This window comes from Chlorocebus sabaeus, chromosome 4 (assembly GCF_047675955.1).
Source record: "Chlorocebus sabaeus isolate Y175 chromosome 4, mChlSab1.0.hap1, whole genome shotgun sequence".
Taxonomy (NCBI): Eukaryota; Metazoa; Chordata; class Mammalia; order Primates; family Cercopithecidae; genus Chlorocebus; species Chlorocebus sabaeus.
In genome coordinates, this window is record NC_132907.1 from 450,834 (window position 1) to 472,177 (window position 21,344).

The following is a 21,344-nucleotide window of genomic DNA, read 5'->3' on the forward strand; positions in this document are numbered from 1 at the left end:
GGTTCTCAGCTGGTTGTGTGCCTAAGAATCATGTTTGTGCTTCTTTACAATGTAAATTTACAGTCCCCAAATCAGATTTGATTCAATGGGTCTAAAAGACCGCCTATTACTAGGTAAGTATTATCCAGTGTTTCTTTGTGTAACAAAAAATTACATAGAAATGAATCCTCAATAGATGATTTATACAGTAGAGGTTAAACACCATGCAATTATGATTTAGAAATAACAGTGAAATAGGAATATTATTCCTTCCTACAGAATCAAATGCTTCCAATATAACATTCACAGGTCTATTGTGTATGTTTCTTCACTGAAGAAAGTCAGCAAATTGCAGCTACCATTTATTTGGATTGATTTTATTTTGATTGAGTTCTCAAATCTTTTTTTATTCTTCTTCCAGTAGTTCATTTTACTGTGAACTAGACCACAGGCAAAGTTTTGTCTCAGTATAAGTTCACATACTCACGAACTCAGGACTCTACTTGTCATATAACAACTTAGCGATTAACTTTAAGTTCCTCAAATTGGATATGATCTGATCACTGTGTTGAAATCACAGAAGAAATGAACATTAATAATAAGCCTATTGTGCACAATGCTCTTTGTGGTTGGGGTTATTATTCCATTTTAAAGATTAGAAAACTGAGACTAGAAAGCTTGACAAACTGACAAATAGCAAGTGGGAGAGCTGGAATAGGACTCCTGCTGCTGAATGCACTCATGAGTTGAGAAGGTTGACAAGTTCACACAGACCTTGGCAAGAAGGGAATTAATTTGTTGGAGAAGGAGATCCCTGTGGCAGAGAGAGGTATTTAAAAATAGTTTTTTTGTTTATTTGTGTGTTTTTGTTTTTTTTTTTTTTGAGACGGAGTCTCGCTCTGTCGCCCAGGCTGGAGCGCAGTGGCCGGATCTCGGTTCACTGCAAGCTCCACCTCCTGGGTTTACGCCATTCTCCTGCCTCAGCCTCCCGAGTAGCTGGGACTACAGGTGCCCACCACCTTCCCCGGCTAGTTTCTTTTGTATTTTTTAGTAGAGACGGGGTTTCACTGTGTTAGCCAGGATGGTCTTGATCTCCTGACCTCGTGATCCACCCGTCTCGGCCTCCCAAAGTGCTGGGATTACAGGCTTGAGCCACCGTGCCCGGCCTAAAAACAGTTTTCTTTTACTGAAAGCTTTCACTTTAACTACTTAAGTCACTGAATTACTGAGGAACCAATATGTGATGATGCTAACAAATTAAGGCCACCGCTTTCTCATTCTGTGAAGCTATATCTACGATTTTAAGTGTCAGTTTTCATTTCAATTAGTTGTGGCTACCCAGTTAGCAACTTTACTTCAACTGGCATGCATTTTGGTACAATCAGCAATGGATAATTACTACTACATTAATAAGTTGGGAGTATTCTTTTTTAAATAAATACAAAGATATGTGGACAGGAAAAACAGAAGACACATGGAGGGCTGAACCTGAAGAAAAGAAAATGCTGTCAGAATTCACATGCTATTTTCTTTTTCTTTTCTTTTCTTTTTTTTTTTTTTTTTTTTGTTTTCCAAGCCTTGTTCTGTCGCCAGGCTGGAGTGCAGTGGTGCAATCTTAGTTCACTGCAACCTCCGCCTCTTGTGTTCAAGCGATTCCCCTGCCTCAGCCTCCCAAGTAGCTGGGACTACAGGCATGCACCACCATGCTCGGCTAATTGCTATTTTCTTACACAAGGTGAGGTCAGGAACCATGTGACTAAATTCTACTTATTTTCATGTCTTCCCACTCCCTAAAATAGTGATCTGTATACAGGAGACCCTCAACGAACCAACATTTTGAATTGACTTCATGATTAGGAATATATATGTCCTTCAAAGTAGTTCATTTTTATCTTGATACTATTTTGATCACCAGCAAATATAACCACATACACAAAACCCTTTTGATCTCAGTAAACAAATATACATTTCCAAAAATAACCTGTTGAGAAATATTTATATGATAAAAGCACAAAAAATGTAATGAACATCTTTTATGCATGAAGCCCATGACCCCATTCACTAGAGAAGCATAATGGAACACAAAGAGATTTGCAGTTGGACAACAGCAATCCTAAACTGTCACCTTTGGCAGATTGAATAATGTAATTAATGCTTTCAGTTTCCGTCTAAATATTGGTCTCCAAATTTATCAGCTATCTTAGTTTAGGCTGCTATAACAAAGTACCGTATGTTGGGTGGCTTATAAACAATAGAAACTTATTTCTCACAGTTCTGGAGGCTAGAAGTTCAAAATTAGGGCGTCAGCATGGTTGAGACCTCTTTCAGGTTGTAGACTGATGAATTCTTGTATCCTCAGGTGGCAGAAAGAGAGCAGGATTTCTCCCTGGGATCCCTTTTATATGGGCACTAATTCATTCATGACGGCTCCACCCTCATGACCTAATTAGTCTCAAAGGCCCCATCTTCTAATATCATCACATTGGGGGTTAAATTTTATCAAATAAATTTTCAGGAAACACAAACATTCAGTCCATGGCATCAGCCCAAAGGGATCATGAATGCAATTCAAGCAGTGTGGAAGAGTATCGATAAACTTAAAATCGAGGATATGTGTAGCATCACTGTCTCTTTGTATGTACAATGCTATCTGCTACTTATAGCATGTTTTCAGAGACTTAAATCCATTTTACAAATCCTGTTCATGTTTATAAAGATGATTAAATATTTTCAAGGATAAAAGTCATAAAATAACACAAGCTGGAAGGGGCCCAGAAAGAATTTTTTCAAATCCTTTAATGTTGTGCATTCCTCATTTCAAAGGAAGACTTTAAAGACATTTGTGGAAAAATCTGAATGTGTAGTTCTTCTATATTTTCACAACTTTTCTCAGTCTTTTGCAGCTTTGTATATACCCCCAATTCCACCCAATTTAATCAAGACTTCCCAAAATATTCAACTTGGTGGTGTTCATAGGTGCAATAACATTCTATTCTACCCATTGATTTAATAACATTTTATTAACTTAAGTAACTACCTAAAGAATACAACTGGCAAGTCAGGTTTGGAACAAATGTAACTGTCTCCTGGCCAGCATTCGTCTCGGGGATAAAAGTTCTATCATACACCGGGAGCAAAGTTTGCTTTGATACCAGTCAGCATGTTTTACAGAGTGAATAGAGCTTCCGTTAATGTAGTGAGTCTGTTTCCGTACCTAATTATTGTAAATTTGGTATGTTAGGTAGGACTCTTGTTTCAGCAAGTTTACTCCCCCTGCATGGTTCTGGTACACTCAGACCCATTCTGTGAAGCCAGATTTTCCCCATCTCTTAGGTAAAATCACAAGCAGCTTCCATAATTTTCTCTCGTTATTCACAAACAATAAAAAGTTCTAATTACTTTTATCTCAAAATACTGTCACAGTGATAGTCAATATGTCCAGTTTACTGTAATAATAAAAATCTCTGGCCATATTCAAAGTCTGCAGTGAGCGAGGCGGAGGGCTAGAGAAATGGGGAGAGGGAAAGACTTGGGCTAGCAGGTTCTCTACTTCACCATGTTTTGCTTCCACCCCTGCTAAGCCTGGATTCTTAGGCAGTAGCAGCATTTCCCTAGCCAGAGAGATGCTATTCCTAGGACTGATGGTAGAGAAAACGGCACATTAGACTATATCTAATTAATTTTGAGAGATGCTATGGATAAGACCCTTGGGGATTGTATCCCAGAAGTATTGATAGATCTGGAAGGAAAGTAGCTTTTGCACAAACTGCAGATTGGCCTTATGATTAATGAAAGGAACATACTCTTTCCCTTTTCCAGAATAAGTCATACTATACTGTTGGCCCTTGAACATCATGGGTTGAAGGACGCAAGTCCTCCTGTGCGTGGATGGAAAATACAGTATTTGCCAGTAATATGATTTGGATGTGCATCCCCACCAACTCTCATGTCAAATTGTAATCCCCAGTGTTGGAGATGGGGCCTGGTGGGAGGTGATTGGATCATGGGGGCAGAGTTCTCATGAATGAGTTAGCATCTTCCCCTCAGTGCTGTTATGGTGATAGTGAATGAGTGAATGAATTATTGTGAGATCTCGTTTAAAAGTGTGTAGCACCTCCCTCCTCTCTCTTCCTCCTGCTCCAGACTTGTCAAGTGCCTTGCTTCCCCTTTACCTTCCACCATGATCGTAAGTTCCTGAGGCCTCCTCAGAGGCAGAAGCTGCTATGCTTCCTGTACAGCCTGAAGAACCATGAGCCAATTAAACAATTTTTCTTTATAAATACCCAGTCTCAGGTATTCCTTCATAGCAATGTGAGAAGGAACTAATAAAACCAGGATATGAAATCTACCTATGTGGAGGGCCAACTTTTCATACACACGGGTTCTGCAGATGCCTGCTGCAAGATTTGAGTATACTTGGATTTTGGTATCTGCAGGGATCCTGGAACTGATCCCTTGTGTATTCTGAGGGATGACTGTATTTGGAGGATCATTAATGATTGTCTATGCAGAAACATAACTAACATAGCTGAAGCACCCTGTGTGCACTTCCTTCCTCTCCAGGGGCAATCAGGGGCCCCAACTTTATCTTGATTGTTCCCTTGCTTTTAAACTTGACTCCAAGTGTATATATTACTAAACAATATTCTTTGTCTCGCTTGCTTTCACTTTATATTATTTGTATCACAGTATATATAATCTTCTGCTACATGCTTGTTTGCTGAATATTATATTTGTAAGATTTATCCATATCGATGTAGCAATAGTTCATTTATTTTTACTGTAGCAATAGATCACTTATTGTTACTGCTCTACAGTGTCCAATCATATGACTATCCCATCTTGTTGATGAACATTATAGTTGTTTCCAGTTTTCAGTCACTGCTATACTGCAATGAGCATCCTTGCTCACGTTCCGTGGTGCACCATGCTACAGTTTTTTGAAGTTACAAACCTGGAGTGGGGGAATCATTGGGTACGCACATCTTCAAATTTCCTAGAGACACTTCGAGGCTTAAGGGGTTATTTTCCTCAAAAGAGGATTTTTAAATTACCTTTTGTCAAGTGCCCAAAGGCATCAGCCCTCTAGGATCATCATGTAATTTCCGGAGCCAGCCTGGGGACCACAAGCTGGTCTGCAGTCTGTACATAGGCTACTTTCCTTCTAGGTTTATCCTTACAGCTGGGATGCAGTCCCATAGGCTCTCATCTCGCAGTGAGATATTTACCATAGTCCCTACCTCTGAGTGGTCTTGGACTCTAACTTCTTGAAATTTCTTTCAAAGTGATCCTGAACATCATTCTTCAAGATCTTGTTAACTCTTTGATGCATTTGATAAGATTTCTTTTAAAATCTTTCAAGCTTTTTTAGTTGTTGTCAGAGGGAAAGCTGGGTACAATTTACATAGTCTATCATTATCAGAAGCAGAAATTCCACACTTTCAATCTTACTAGGAAAACTAATTTTCTGTTCAAAATGGTTTATACACCTGCTAAAACTGAATAGCATTTCTATTGATGAGAGATATTTACTTTTCTATGCGTATCCTTTTGTACTCTTTGCCTTTTATGCTCTGGGCATAAATTATATACTCAAAAAATCCATACAAAAATCATTAAAAATAAAAAATAATCTATCACTAATTCAGAAGGCAATTTACTCTCAGGGAAACTAAACCGCCTGTTGTAATTGCTTAACTCTGCTTCCCTGTGTCCTCACTAATTTAATATTGAGCTGATTGTTATGTTAGCCTAGGAATTTTTCTTATAGATGACAATGTCTGGATTCACAGACTCTAAAATGATTAGTGTTGCTGGATTAGCATGGATCAGAAGATCACAGTGGATGGAAAGAATTCAATTCGGAAGTCTTAATGTATATTAGAGAAATGACTAGTTCATTTGTTGCTATGGGGAAAATAATGTTTTCAATTCCTTCCCTACTAAGGGTGTTCTTTGATTTAGTAAAAATCAAAACAAGTCAGTAAGCCAGCAGTATTAAGGCTGTAAGATGCAATCTTATATGTAATCATATTAAATTTTGGAAATCCATAGAATTTTACTTGGTATATGAGAAAATAAGTATGTTTTTTCAAAAACAAGTATGAAAAAACAACCTATTACATCAATACTATCTGTATACATGTGTAAGTTATTCGGTCTGGGACCCTAGGGTACTGCACAGTTTATTTAAAATAAGAATTAAAATGTCATAGGCTGGGCGCCATGGCTAATGCCTGTAATCCCAGCACTTTGGGAGGCCGAGGTGGGCAGATCATAAGGTCAGGAGATCGAGACCATCCTGGTCAATATGGTGAAACCCCCGTCTCTACTAAAAATACAAAAATTAGCTGGGTGTGGTGGTATACACCTGTAATCCCAGCTACTCAGGAGGCTGAGGCAGGAGAATAGCTTGAACCAGGGAGTCAGAGGTTGCAATGAGCCGAGATCGCGCCACTGCACTCCAGCCTGGCGACAGAGTGAGACTCCATCTCAAAAAAATTTAAAAAAAAGTCACAAAGAAAAATATTATTAAATTAATTTTTATTGCCAGTAAATGGGTAATTTCTTAAAATCTATATATTTTTTTCTGACCTTCCCCAGACCCCTCACCCCATCCCAAGTGTCTAGAATAACTGAAATGTACTATGTTCAAAACTAGGGCAAATTCTCATATGTCCAGGATGGGGTCAGTATGGCTCTCTGCTCACACAGAAGAATGGCCCTGAAAATCCCCCACTCTTTTTACCCTGGTGATTTTGTAACTATGATCCAAATGCCACCCTGCCCTATTGAAAGTGTGGCTTGATTGGTGGATCTGCTCTAATACAAGTTCTTTTTGAAAAATGAACTTTGAATGTAATCAGTTCTCATTTATTTGTTTTATTTTTCTCTTAGTAAATATTTAAATTAGTAATGTTTATAATTGAAAATTTAATATTTGAAAGACTGATACCAAAGTGCCTGACAAATATTATTATTATTACTAATGTTTATTTACACTCAATCTAGAATCTTTGATATTCTTAGTAATTCATTTACGTTTGTAGTTGGATTAAAAACTTTCCTAAATGTATCAATGTTTATTTTATAGTTATAATTAAAATGTAATGACCCACAAAAGACCTATAAATTAGAGGCTTATCCCTGTAATACATACAAAATCAAAGGCACTGGGAGCTAGACATCATAAATGGCAACAGAGATGGTCTCTACTTTTCAATGGTTCTGTTTACTTATTAGAAAATGTTTACATTTGTATAAATGCCGGGGAATTTCAGGCTAAAATTTGAAAAAATTTGCAAGATTAATGTATCCACTTCTAACAGGCTTAGTTTATCACGATAGCTTTAAATAGGTTAGTCTGTGAACTACAAAGTCTTATTTGGAAAATAATAATAAAACCTAATAAATTCGAGTTTAAATTGGTCTAGTAGAAAAAATAATGGCCAGTGTTTCAGAACCCACTTATCTTCTATTATCCTCACAGGGTTTCAACCAATACAGGAATCTCAGTGTTTTTTTAGATTAGCATTTGGTGACTTAAATTTTATTCAGGGTGGTGGATAAACATAGAGTGGGTAGAAGTCAGGGAACAAAGTGAGGTAGAGAGGAAAAGTGAAATGGAAACTACTATTTAAAAAACTAAAAGCAGTAAATTCCCAAAAAAAAGTTTTTATTTATTTGTTTTGAGACGGAGTCTCCTTCTGTCACCCAGACTGCAGTGCGGTGGCGAAATCTCGGCCCCCTGCAGCCTCCACGTCCCAGGTTCAAGCAGTTCTCCTGCTTCAGCCTCCCAAGTAGCTGGTACTACAGGCACACGCCCCCATGCCCGGGTAATTTTTTTTTTTTTTTCTGTATTTTAGTAGAGATGGGGTTCCACCTTGTTGCCCAGGCTGTTCGCGAACTCCTGAGCTCAGGCAATTCACCTGCTTCGGCCTCCCAAAGTGCTGGGATTACAGGCGTAAGCCATCTCTCCCAGCCTATATTTTTATTTCTTAAACAGAGGGAAGCATTCCAATTTTATTTTTAACTTCTTAATCACTTGTCTTCTACCCCTAACTGACTTTTAAAAAGGGAAACAAAGAACACCTATCCCTTATGGCTATGAATTAAAAGACTCACAAGAACTACTCTTTGCAATTTCATCCAACACTGACTTCCCCTGCCTTTGCTTTTTTAAAATCCAAGCAAAAACACAAGAGAGATCTGTTTGAAGGAATGTGAGTTAGAGCCAGAATTAGAGGGGAGTCTCGGTCTCAGATCCAAAAATTCTTGATGCAGTTTTGAATGCTAACATTGTCACAACAGTTTTAAAATTCTATCTACTCTCCTCCCCTTTCCAATACCACCTCATAAATACCATGGATATTTGAGCTTTGTGGGGATAGAGTCGGCGATTATTTTTATAGCTATTCCCTGAACTAAAAATATATCTAATAAACATTTCTATAACTAGTTTATTTCAACTTCACAGTATAGTTTTCCCTATAGTTAGGGAAACTGATCCATCTCTAATGGCAAGTACTTCAAAATAAGAGTAACAAAATTAAGGGGACACAGTGAGCTGGAGTTCTTCCTGGAGAAGAAAAACCATAACATTCAAGGCAGGGGTAAAAAATTCAGATGGTTTTAAGGGGCCAGTGGGTATTTAGGAGTACATGAATCAGCTACAGTAACATGGTTAGGAAGTCATGTGCTGGCTGACTGGAGGAGGCGTAGCCGACTTTCATGTCTAAAAAGCACCATACTGGCGAACTTGGCTGGCTACATTCATCCACCACAACACCCACTTGTGGCTCTTTTTTCAAAGAAGTCCTACTTTAAAGGGATACAAAGGGATAGGGTTTATTTAACTGGGGGAGAAGATCCCTAAGAGTTTTACTTTCTTCTTTCTTGCTTTTCCTAAGTAGATATTAAAAATAAAGCTTAAGGAGTGGCCAGTCTAGTGAATAGACAAGTGTAATTATCTATTTATTTGAAGCCTTCAGAAATTCTCTCTGCCCAAATACTCTTCCTCTCTCATTCGCCACGGCATCTGAAACCACACTGTAACTGTATTGAGGGAACGGGGACAGTGGGGGAGGACATTAATGTACCACAGTAGCTTCAAGAGCACACACGTGAGTCTGGCAGATGTTTAGTTGTACTGCAGCTAACAGCATACATCGAGTTTATTAGAAAAGTGGAAAAGAGTCAGATTTTTGTGGAGCAGAGGCATTTCAAAAGAAATTAAAATCTCTGGCCAGCCAGTAACACCAACAGCATTAGAGTATAGAAGATATCAGGGATGCGGAATGAAGGAAAATCAGGTGGCTGGTGGTGCAGAATAAGTAACAAATCAAATAACTAAACCAAACTAATGTTACTGAGTACCTTTACCACATACTATGCTTGGTGCTGGGGATACAAAGATACATAAGGATAAATTCATCTAGAGGACCAGATAAACTTTAGCTAACCACAATATTTCATCAACTCTCTAACTCAAGCTTTTGGGTTTTTTGTTTTGTTTTGTTTTGTTTTATGTTTAAACACCTTTGAACTTGATGGCATCTTATGATTTTGTTAGCAGCATTTATTTTTTCTTATACAGTGGTATATAAAATAATTGTGTGTTGCAACAGAAGAAATACAGTATATGGATTGTAAAATATTGCTAGGGAGTAGAAGTAACAACAGCTAAAATGTATCGTGTAGATTATAGTGAAATATTGAAAGTGTTTAATCCCGGGAGTAACATGTAAGATCTCTGTATTCATTTTTCCCTTCCTGTGCTTGCCTTCTTCCTTTCATTCAGTAAGCATTTATGGAGCACATTCTATAGGTCAAATTCTCTGTTAGATCCTGGGAATACAGTGGTGAAAAAGAGAGTTGTAACCATCAATCAACTGGATCTAATTTTCATTTATAGAACACTTCATCTGATAACAGCAAAATACACATTCTTCTCTGATTCACATAGAACATTTGCTAAGATACACCACATTCTGGATCATAAAACACACCTTGACAAATTTAAAAGAATATATATCATACAAAGTGTGCTCTCAGACCAATGGAATTAAACTAGAAATCAATAATGGAAAGATAGCTGAAAAATCCCCAAATATTTGAAGACTAATCAACAGACTTCTAAATAATTTCTGTGTCAAAGATAATGTTTCAATAAATTAAAAAGTATTTTGAACTAAATGAAAATGAAAATACTGTCTATCAAAATTTGTAGGGTACAGAGAAAGCAGTGCTTAGAAAGAGAGAGATACAGTCCTGGCCTCATGGAACTTACTGACCAATGACCAAGTAAATAGAAACATTTTTAATTAATTAATTAATTAATTAATTAATTAATTTTTGAGACAGGGTCTTGTTCTGTCACCCAGGCTGGAGTGCAGTGGCACAATCGCAGCCCGCTGCAGCCTCCACTTCCCAGGCTCAATCAATCGTCCCACCTCAGCCTCCTGAGTAGCTGGACAACAGGCTCATGCCACCATGGCCTGGCTAATTTTTGGTAGAAATGGGGTTTTGCCAAGTTGCCCAGACTGGTCTCGAACTCTAAGGCTGAAGTGATCCTCCTGCCTTGGCCTCCCAAAGTGCTGGGATTAGACTTGTGGGCCACTGTGCCTGGCCATAAACATTTTTTGAATGGAATAAAAATAATTATGATTACAGCGGTGTTAGAGAAGTAAGGGGATGTGACTACTTTTTGATAAAATGGTCAGGGAAAGTGACATTTAAGTTGAAGTCCAATTGTTGGCAGATGGGAAAGTTTTCCAGGCTGAGAGAATAGCATGTGTGAGGCAGAAAACTGCTTAGCATGCTTATGGAAATGAAAGAAGGTCAGTATGATAGAAACTTAGCAAAGAGAAAAGAGATAGGAGATGGTTTGGAAGGATGGACAGGGATTAGAACGCATAGGGAGGTATAGACCTCAGGAAGTGTCAAGGGAAGTCATTGAGGGGTCCTAAGCAGGAGGATAGGATCCAATTTACAGGTGGACACAAGATTCCTGGGCCAGCAGAAGAGACATTTGAATGCTGGATTAGACATGACCAAGAACTGTAGCAGAGGCAAGAACCTGAGCTCCCAACCCAGGCTGCCAGTGGAGTGTCTGAGGAATATGTTTTCTGAGGTAATTTGTGCTCTCAAAGGGATGAACATTTGAACATCAGGCATTGGGTGTGAATACAGGACTCTACCCTTATCTACATTTCCTTTGGTTTCAGTTACCCAAAGTCAATCTCTGTCCAAAAATATTATGTGGAAAATTCCAGAAACAATTTACAAGTTTTCAATTATGCATCATCCTGAGTAGTGTGATAAAATCTTGTGCCTCTCTGCTCTGACTTGTCTGGGAGAGGAATCATCGTGTTGCCCAGTATATCCCCATTGTCTACACTATGAGCTCATTAGTCACTTGGTAACCACTGTGGATATCAGATCCACTGTCATGGCATGGTCATGCTTGTGCTGAGCAACCCTTATTTTACTTAATAACAGCCTCAAAGCACAAGGATAGCGATGCTGGCAATCTGAATATGCCAAAGAGAAGCAGTAAAGTACTTCTTTTAAGTGAAAATGTGAACGTTCTTGACTTAATGAGGGAAAAAAATTGTATGTTGAGATTGCTAAGATCTATGGTAGAAACAAAACTTCCATCCATAAAATTGTGAAGAAGGAAAAAGAAATTCATGCATAGCGTACTTATGGTTCAGTACTATCTGCAGTTTTAGGCAACCACTGGGGGTCTTGGAATTTCTCACCAGCCTAGTAGGGTAGGAGCTTGGGATAGAATTTACTGATTTAAATAAAATAAGAAAATGTGGTATTTCTTTCACATTTGAGTGAAGGAAGAAGATTTTTGCCCATTTTAAGAAAACAACTTTGCCTGCTGTGTGGAATGGATTCTAAGGAGGCAAGTGCAAAAATGAGGCGAATTTGGAGGCTCCTATAGTATCTATGCAAGAAATACTGTGGACTCGAATGAGGAGGATGGTGGTGGAAATGGTGAAAAGTAGAAAGATGGGAAATGCCATCCAATATTTTTGGTGCCTGTGATAGAGAGACTCCCAAAGTGTTTCCATCACCCATGCCTCCTGGTGTTGTCTTCATGTGATCCCCTCCCCTTGACTACAGGTGACATCTGCCACTTATTTCCTCCAAACAGAATATGACAAAGGTGACAGATGCGTACGATTATATGACTGTGTTTCATAAGATTGTAAGGCTCACGCTAATGGAGTCTCTCTCTCCCTTGCTTCCTTGAGGATGCAGGCAGTCACATTGGGGGATCCCACATGGTAAAGAACTGCAGGTGGCCTTTAGGCGATGAGGGCAGCCTCCAGTCAACAGCCAGCAAGAAACTGAAGTGCTCTGTCATACAACCTTGTGGAACTGAATTCTGCCAACAACCTGAGTGAGAATGAAAGTGGATCCCTCTCTAGTCACGCCTCAGGTGAAACTGTATCCCTGGATGACACCTTGATTCTAGCCTCATGTGACCCTAAGCAAACACCCCATATAAGCTGTGCCTGGACTCAAGGCCTTCAGAAACTGTGAGATAATAGACGTGTGTTAAGCTATTGAATTTGTGGCAGTTTGTCACATGCAAAAGTAATGCCTGCACAGTAAATTGACCAGTCTCGGTTATGTCTTTATCAGCAGCATGAAAAGGAACTAATACAAATGGGGTCTTGCTATGTTACTGAGGCTGATCTCAAACTCCTTGCCTCAAGTGATCCTCTTGCCTCAGCCTCCCAAAGTGCTGAAATTACAGGCATGAGCTACCATGCCTGACCAAGAAATATTTTACAGGCTACCTGGGCATCCCTTAGCCCAACCAATTTGACACATAAAATTAACCATCACACTGCCTGAGACAAAATTCTTGCATTGCTGTTTGATAACATTTGGAATTACACTTTATCTGGATTTTTTTCTAGGTTTCTGGGACCACCTTTGTTCCTGAGCAATGTTTTTGATTCTGCTTTGAAAATTCTTTCCCATGGCAGAAGTTGCTCCTCTTCTTAAATCTCTTGCCAAAATCTGGCTTCCTGATTTAGATTTCTGGGCTTCCTGCTAGCCTGGGAAGGTAGTTCAGACAGATGACAACACAAAAAAACAAAGTAAAGAAGAGAAAGAAGTTACAGATTTAAAATATTAGTTAGGAGGTGTTGTAATAGCATAAGTGAAATTATCTGAAGCCTGATTAGAGGCAAGATAAATGAAAAGGAAGGGAAAGGCTCAAGACACCCTTTGGCAGTAAAATCAACAGGACCTGCTGAAATGGAGCAGGGAAGAGACGAACGGCAGGAGGTGACACCGATGTGTTAATGACATCTAGCTTGGGTGGTCAGGTAGAAAGCGAGACAAGAATCACACTTGGGATAGTTTATTCCTCCATGATCCCTTTTAACTAAATATGACACATGAATATGCCCACACCGGGAAAGATTTGAAAGGCAGGATTTCTTTCTGGAATTAACCCCAGCCTCTCCACCAGCTAGTCTCTATAGCTTTCCAGCTCTGTATCTCACAAATTATTCACCTGACAGAGCAGAAATAAATGAAGATTTCATATAAATAAAGCTAGTTGATATTGAGGATGTCCTGCTTGGGGCAAAAGAAATGCTCAATATAAACTAACTCTTCTTATTGAGCTGTGTTCCCTCTGGCACAGTCATGCTTTTACCAGCCTCAGATTTCCTACTACCTTGATGTCTCTTTCTTTGACTACATACCTCATTAGCTTTCACTGAGCACTTAGGTTTCGTTGCTTTGACCTTGGTGCTCCTTCTAGGTCTAGGACATGACCACAGTACCTGGTAGAGGACACCTCTGCCCCTCCTCTTGCCTTCATCCTGTGCTTCCCCGTGGGCTCCATCAGCCTGAGTGCTCAGGCCTGCCCTGCCCCTACATATGCCCACAGGAAGGAAGCCGAAAAGGGAACACAAAAGGAGACTGAGTTTGCGAGCAATGTGAGGAATGTGGCAGTTTCTTCTGGAGTCTGTTTAACTTAAAAGTGTTTCTAGAACATTGAGATGGTTAATTTTATGTGTCATCTTGGCTAAGCTATGGCACCCACATGTTTAGTCAAATGTGAATCTACATGCTGCTGCTATTTTTTAGTATGATTAATACTTAAATCAGGAGACTTTGTGTAGATCTGATTATCCTCCATAATGTAGCTGGGCCTCATCCAACCCACTGAAGGTCTTAAGATAAAAGATGGAGGTACCCTGAGGAAGAGGGAGTTCTGACTCCAGACTGCCTTTGAACTCAAGACGAAAACATTGTCTCTTCCTTGGTTTCTCCAGCTTGCCAGCCTGCACTGAAAATTTTGGACTTGTCAGTCCCCACAATTGTATGAGAAAAATCCTTAGAATTAATCTCCCTCTTTTCTTTTCTCTCCTTTCCTCCTCTTCCTCCTCCTCCTCCTCCTCCTCCTCCTCCTCCTCCTCCTCCTCCTCCTCCTCCTCCTCCTTCTTCTTCTTCTTCTTCTTCTTCTTCTCCTCCTTCTTTTTCTTCTTTTTCTTCTCTCTCTCTCTCTCTCTCTCTCTCTCTCTCTCTCTCTCTCTCTCCCCCCTATAAGTTTTATTTCTCTGGAGAACCCTGATACAAATATTCAGATATTCAAGAGAAGCCTCTAGAGTAAGTGTTTATACAGATTTAGAGCTCAAAAGAGAAATCTAAGTAAACAAACAAATTAGATGTTATTATTATGAGAGTGGTATCTCTAAATCTGAGGGAGCTGAGAAAATGCAAGGGGAGCTGAGAAAATGCAAGGGGAGCTGAGAAAATGCAAGAAGGAAGAGGTTACAGACAATATCAAATATGGCACAAAACCCAACATGATTGAGAAAAAAATATTTAATCTGGCAGCTAACTAATCAGCATTTGCTTATTTGCCATTTAGCAAACAATAGAGCTTAAAAAAAGACAAATGAAAGAAAATCTCATTTTCACAATCAGTAGCAATTTTATAGGACTCACTTAAAAATTATATGGTTGTACATATTATATGATCCTCAACAGTTTAAGGAAAACTAGTAATGTTTAGATTTCAGCAAACTTTTACAAGACTGTTTAAGATTCAAATATCAAATACCACTTGAGTATATATTTTCTCCCATAAAATGCAGTAAAATGATTTTTAGAACTTTGAGAGATCAAGAATGTTCATGAAATTATAGAAATAAAGGGTTTTTTTTGTTGTTGTTTCTGTTGAGATTTTATCACTTGAGAAAGTGAGTATGCCTGTGATGGCAAATGGAGAACAACAGAATTGGGTTGGGATGTGGATTCTGAGTCATTGGCACACATATGGGTCAAATGGCTCCTTCTCTTGCATCTGTTCATGTAACTCTAACCTAGGTCTTGGCAAAATTGTAAACTACTCAAGCTCTAGAACTTCAGGTCACCCCCAAATAGTCAAAATTGTAAATATTAAATCCATAGGTGCTTGAAGTCTGTTACACGCTCAATCTTTTGATGATGTCCTGAGAGATAATGACTTAACTCACAAAATACTAGAATACTGTGCTAAATAAGCAGGGTGCTCAGAAAGATCCACATCAATACTGGAAATTCATCCCTAATTTAAACCTTCCTTGAGGGTGATTATTTTATATGCAATACTTCTAATTGCTGATCTGATCTGGTCTTTAGTATGTGAAAAAACAGTCCTAGGAAAAGTGTTTGGTTTTTCAAACTTAAAGTATAACAAGTTTTGAAGAAGCTTCAAGGCAAGTAAAGGAAACACACCTGAGTTTTATTGGTAGAAAACATTTTATTTTCTCTCTCTCCCTCTTACACACATAGCCCTCTGGAGCCATAGGCCCTCCTCCCCTCCTGGTCTCACAGTAATTTTTCTTTGGCTCTTCCCCATTGTCAGTGACACAGCTGGAACTCACCAGTCTACACAACTGGTGATTGTCTACAGGATGAAAATATGATGATATGGTGGTAGCAGCTGTCAATGAGGCTTCTGACAAATGAAGGTGTTCTTAGTGAGTACTTACCTGAAATTGAGTGATGTTACAAAATCATTGAAATAAAAATCTGTTGGTCAGAAACGCAGTTCAGGTTTAGGCTTCATTGGCATTTAGGTTGACCTCAAACAATGTATGGGAAAGCAAAGAAAAAATATCACTTTTCTCACGGAACACAAACGAAACTACCTTCGTTTAGGTGAATAGTGGAATAGCAGGTTATAAGATTGAGACTGTGGTTTATTTGTTACAACTCTTAAAACTAAATGCTACTGATTCTCACCGCAATAAAACTATCTTTATCCAAAAGGGAGGATTTATGGGATGGATCCTGGATGCCTCAGGCATTGAAGAAAGTTGCAGGAAAGAGGTAGTCCCAGGCCTTAATTAAGGATGAACTCAGAAAACCTGCACAACAAAAAAAGCCTCTCAAGCTTGGCCTCCTTTTCAGTCTTCTTTGGGGTTAATCTCTGAGCCATCACGCATAGTGGGAACTTAGCCATTAACTCTAGGGCCATATTTGTACAGTGCTGGGAACACAAAGGAAAAAAAAAGAGGCTTCCTTGTTAGCTTCAGCCAGAACAATCCCGGGCTGGGAGTCTGCTTGGACTGGCTTTGCCCTTGGCCTCATCACGGTGGCCGGAGAGTGGAGGTGCTGTGTTCATCTCAGACTGAGCCTGAGCAGTGTGATTATTCACTTACAGGAGGAAAGGGAGGCGTGTTGAGCAGGCAAAAGGGGAAACAAAAGCCCCTGGAGACATTCCAAATATACCAAATGATAACTTGATTTTTGGCAATATGCTTATGTCACAAGGTTAAATATTCATCTCACTCCCAAGTGCCCTGTGTCTTTCATAATCTAAATCTACAATTGGTAGCCCAATTGTTATTTTTTATTCAAAATTATAATCAACATCACTCGAGGCCTCCTCATAATTGCTTTATTTCTTTTTTATTTGTTCAGCCTCAGTACAGTTTATCATTTATTGCAGATATTGGGATTGGCTCACTCAGCATCTCTTGCAAACGCTTTTCAGAATTTCTTGCACCACTGCAGAGCCTGGAAAGCAAACAGTTTATTTTCCAGACTCCTTGCTCCTAGATTCTGGATGTGCTTTAGGCTCTGCCAAGCAATAGCACTGGTGGGAGACTTGAATTTGGAATTGAGTCCAGTAGGGAGAGAGGCAGCGCTTGAGGTATTCATTTTGTGGGGACAGATTGTGGTACACATGGTATGGTTCTGGAGCCAGCAATTGTGGCAGAGCCTGCTCAGTTTAGCAGATGGCTTCTGGATCATGGCAAGAGAAACAGTTTCACTGGTAGCCAAGGTCTGCATTGCGGTTTTGGGATATGTTTCTGGAAGCTCAGTCTAGTGTATTTTTTAAGGCTTCCCAATGATTATGTAAGTCATGTAATAGCCTGCAGTAAATCCTTTTCTGATTAAATAGCTTGAGTGATTCTGTGCTCCTGTTGAACCCTGACACAACATAGACATCAGTTTTTAAAATGTCACTGACCTTTTTGATTGTGTTATTTTTCTTTTCCTTCTTTGTAATTGCATGGATACAAAACATGAAATGAGGTTGGCATTATATGTTGCTTTTGATGAGCAGATGAATTAGGTGATCACAGTTGCTAACTGATGCTTGGTTAAGTAGACCCATAGGAAACACCTGCTGTGGTTCAACAAGCTGAGGCTGGAGGTCTTCCATTAGCCCCTACAGGTCCACTCTTCACCCTTCTCTCACCCATATCCTGCTCTGTGCCCTGGGACTGCCTAGCAGGAATGGTTTTCTGTGTCCCCTGGCTTTGCCCATGGGGAGACTTGATTTATGCTGGTTGACCGCTCATCCAACCCCAAGTCTTTAGGTTACCATTCACTTTCCCTTTCAAAAGTGTCCTAGTTGATGTAAACCTCCTTTCTGCTTAGAGTCTGTACTCTCTAAACAATGAACACTTATTAATTCCTTACTATACAGTTCCTTTCTTTTGCCAACTGAGAATTTATAGTCCAAAACTCACAAGCAGAATGGCCACTCTGGTGCTGTAGCAGTCTGCCTTTGACTCTGGAGTTTGGTGAGGTCTGGGGTCTTATCTCACAACTACAAAAAAATTAGGCACACAGACACGGAGGGTGAGTAGGGCAGAGTAAAATGTATTAAGGAAAAGGAAAGCTCTCAGTGAAGAGAGGAGTCCTGAAAGCAGGTTGCCAGTAAGATGTCTGTGTTCTGTGTCTTTTATGTGGCAGAAGCCACGAGGTCTGTGGGTTTTGCCCAGATGGGAGGCATAAAATTCCCTCCTATGCGTGCCTAAGGTTGACCAAAATGACTCCAACTGGTTATCATCCCTGAATGCCCAAGTGAAACCCATGGTGGGGGGTGCCTAAAACCACAATGCTAATATTATGTTAATGGCATTATAGTGAGCTCGGTCAAATTTAGGACATTTAGGTTGATTTATTGCATCTGTGCCTAAGTTGAGACAGTCCCTGCTGAGCAACATCCTGGCATAAGGGCAAGGTCTTAACCACATTTCTTCCTGTTAGCTGCGGATTTAGGGCACGCAGGCGCTGACAAGTCCACTAAGCCTAGACGCGCTCGACTCCCATTGGACTCGCTGGGTGGCCGTCATCTCGCCCCGGCCAATGGGCTGAGAGCTCTTGGCCCGCCTCAGGAAGAAACAGGAACCCGGAACTGCTCTGCTGTCTTCTGTATTAACCTCCAGCCTGTTGGGTGCATTCACTTCTGCCAGCTGGACTTTCAACATGTATTTAAAAAGATACACAAACAAACAAACAAAAAAAAGCTTTACTAGAAGCAAAAGGAAAACCATCATATTCAAAAATATAAATACAAAACCAAAGAAATGCATACATTTACTGGACAAAGAGGTCTCATCTTGAGTAAACTGGTAGCACTCAGAGATGTCTGGAGGTCTTGGAGGCTACACGCTATCCATTAATACCTCCTGTCAAATTCTGAACATGCAGAAATGACCAGATCTCAGAGTCCTCATTTCTTGTTGAATTTTAGTGAAAAAACTTCCCTGGATCCCACTGTAGTTGAGTCTTGGAACAGGGTGTTAATCTTTACATTATAAAATGTGCTTGACTAGAGAGAATAGGCAGTGCGAAACATTGTATTTTCCAAATGGAAACATAGTATCGAAAAAAATAAAGAGAAATACTGTTCCAGTGACTTGGAATCCCAAGTTCTCAAAGGGAAGGCCAATAAAGAAGTGGGAGGAGAAAGTCTGAGAACCGCATGAAAAGGGTCCTGTTCCCACTGGGACCATGCTCCACTCACCAAATTGTCAGAGACGTTTGAACCGGAGCAACTCCATCTTGAATAGGAGCTGGGTAAAATAAGGCTGAGACCTCCTGGGCTACACTCCTAGGAAGCTAGACATTCTAAGTCACAGAATGAGATAGAAGGTAGACACAAGGCACAGGTCATAAAGACCTTGCTGATAAAACAGGCTGCAAAAAGGAAGCCGGCCAAACCCCACCAAAACCAGGATGGCAATGAGAGTGACCTCTGGTCCTCACTGCTACACTCTCACGAGCTCCATGACAGTTTACAAATGCCATTGTAGCCCTCTATGGTCTAAAAAGGGGAGGCATGAATAATTCCCCCCGTTCAGCATACAATCAAGAAATAACCCTAAAAACGGACAACCAACAGCCCTTGGGGGTGCTCTGCCTATGAGTAGCCATTCTTTTATTCCTTTAGTTTCCTAATTACTTGCTTTCACTTTACTCCATGGACTCCCCTCAAATTCTTTATTGCGCAAAATCCAAGAACCCACTCTTGGGGTCTGGATCAGGACCCCTTTTCAGTAATAAACTTGTAGCATTTGGTGTTTTAATGTTTGTGTTTTCTTGACTGTTACCTCATTTAGCCTCAACTGTTTAAAGATGGTCTTTTTGGCCACTTTATTCAGCTTTAATTGTTCTAAGGGGAGTGAAGAAATGGTCATTTCCTTTCCCCAGCTCCCGCCTTAGCCAGGGGCTTCCCCGCCTGCAGCTCGGGTTCGGGCCAAAGCGCCTCTCCGCGCCCGCCCGCCGCTCGCCGGGCTCCACTTTCACTTTCGGTCCCGGGGCTGCTAGGCCGGCGGCGGCGGTGGTGGCGGCGGCAGCGCAAGGGTGAGGGCGGCCCCAGACCCCCAGGTACAGCGCGCCCGAGCCGCAGGGAGGGGACTGCGGGCGGGAGGAGAGCGCGGCACCCGTCCCTTCCCTGCGCCCGCCGGGAGGGCCTGAGGGCCTGGGGGCCTGGGGCGCGGGAGGAGGGAGACCGGGCGCGGGAGGCGGGAGGCGGGAGACGGGGCGGGGGACGGCGCGGGAAGGGCGGGGGACGGCGCGGGAAGGGCGGGGGAGGCGCTGGTTAGGCCCGAGTCCGCGGGTACCCGGCAGGCCGGCGGCGGGCCCACCCCTGCCGGTCCCTGTCCCGGTCCCTCCGGGCGCGTGGCCGGCGCCTGCGCCGCGGGTCTGCCCGCTGTTCCGCCAGGGGGAGCCTCCGTCCGCGCTCCGCCTAGCGCCTGGATGCCTCAGTCCTCCGGGCCGCCGGCGCCTGCGCGAGGCCGAAAGGCGGGCTGGGCGGGCGGCTGGCTCCGGCCGAGGAGGGCACCTGCCCAGAGCTGCCGGAGAAGCCCAGAGGCTTTGGGTTAACGACTGGCGGGGTGGGAAGCGCGGGCCGTGTGTGTCCCTGAGGTCACTTCCCTCCCGGCTTCTCCCGTTCTTCTGGTCGGCAATTCTCTCTCCCTTTGGCTCCGACTGCGTTTTATTCAGATGAAGCACCTGTTGACGCAAATTGAAAGTTTCCTATCTGGGTGCGTCACTGGCCAGGTGGGCCTGCAAAGTTAATTCCGTGAGGGGAAGGGGGCGAGCACACACGTCCCACGCTTTTGGATTTCTTGGTGTAAGAAATTATCTGATTCCTATTAAACACCCAGAGTATGCGCTTTGAACTCAGGACATGGTCAACCATTAACAAAACAAAACAAAACAAAACAAAAAAACTTGAAAATTGGGCACAGTTGTCTCTACCCTGAGGATCTGGAATTAGTATAAGTAGCACATTTTCAGGTGGTACCTGAATAGAAACATTCTAGTACTTTTTTTTTTTTTTTCAAATTCAGCATTTTTATTATTTACCTACAGTGCTTGTTAATTTCATTGTTCAGGAAATTCTGGAAGAACCTCAATTACTTCTTGATGATCTATTTCATATAGTATAGTGCCCCAATAAAAGGAGGGGAGGCAGAGGTTGCAGTGAGTCAAGATCGCGCCACTGCACTCCAGCCTGGGAGACACAGCGAGACTCCGTCTCAAAAAAAAAAAGAAAGGATCTTGGTAAAGCTAAAACAGCAGGGAGTTTA

At 41.2% G+C, this 21,344-nt stretch overlaps 2 protein-coding genes across 6 annotated transcripts in view; both read left to right on the plus strand.

Moving 5' to 3' along the window:
* Nucleotides 1-15,197, plus strand: part of LOC140711609 (uncharacterized) — a 130,638-nt gene extending 115,441 nt beyond the window's left edge. Inside the window, exon 5 of the mRNA XM_073014921.1 lies at nucleotides 12,253-15,197. The gene's annotated coding sequence lies outside the window, so the exon portion shown is untranslated. The remainder of the gene's footprint in view (nucleotides 1-12,252) is intronic.
* Nucleotides 15,198-20,006: 4,809 nt separating this feature from the next.
* The window catches only part of ERAP1 (endoplasmic reticulum aminopeptidase 1), a 50,049-nt gene continuing 48,711 nt past the window's right edge, over nucleotides 20,007-21,344 (plus strand). For 3 of the 5 annotated variants that reach the window (XM_073014570.1, XM_007979117.3, XM_073014571.1), the window contains exon 1: nucleotides 20,023-20,136. The gene's annotated coding sequence lies outside the window, so the exon portion shown is untranslated. Of the gene's footprint in view, nucleotides 20,137-21,344 lie in introns of all 5 variants that reach the window. The other 2 variants (XM_007979110.3, XM_007979101.3) reach the window with 2 other exon arrangements.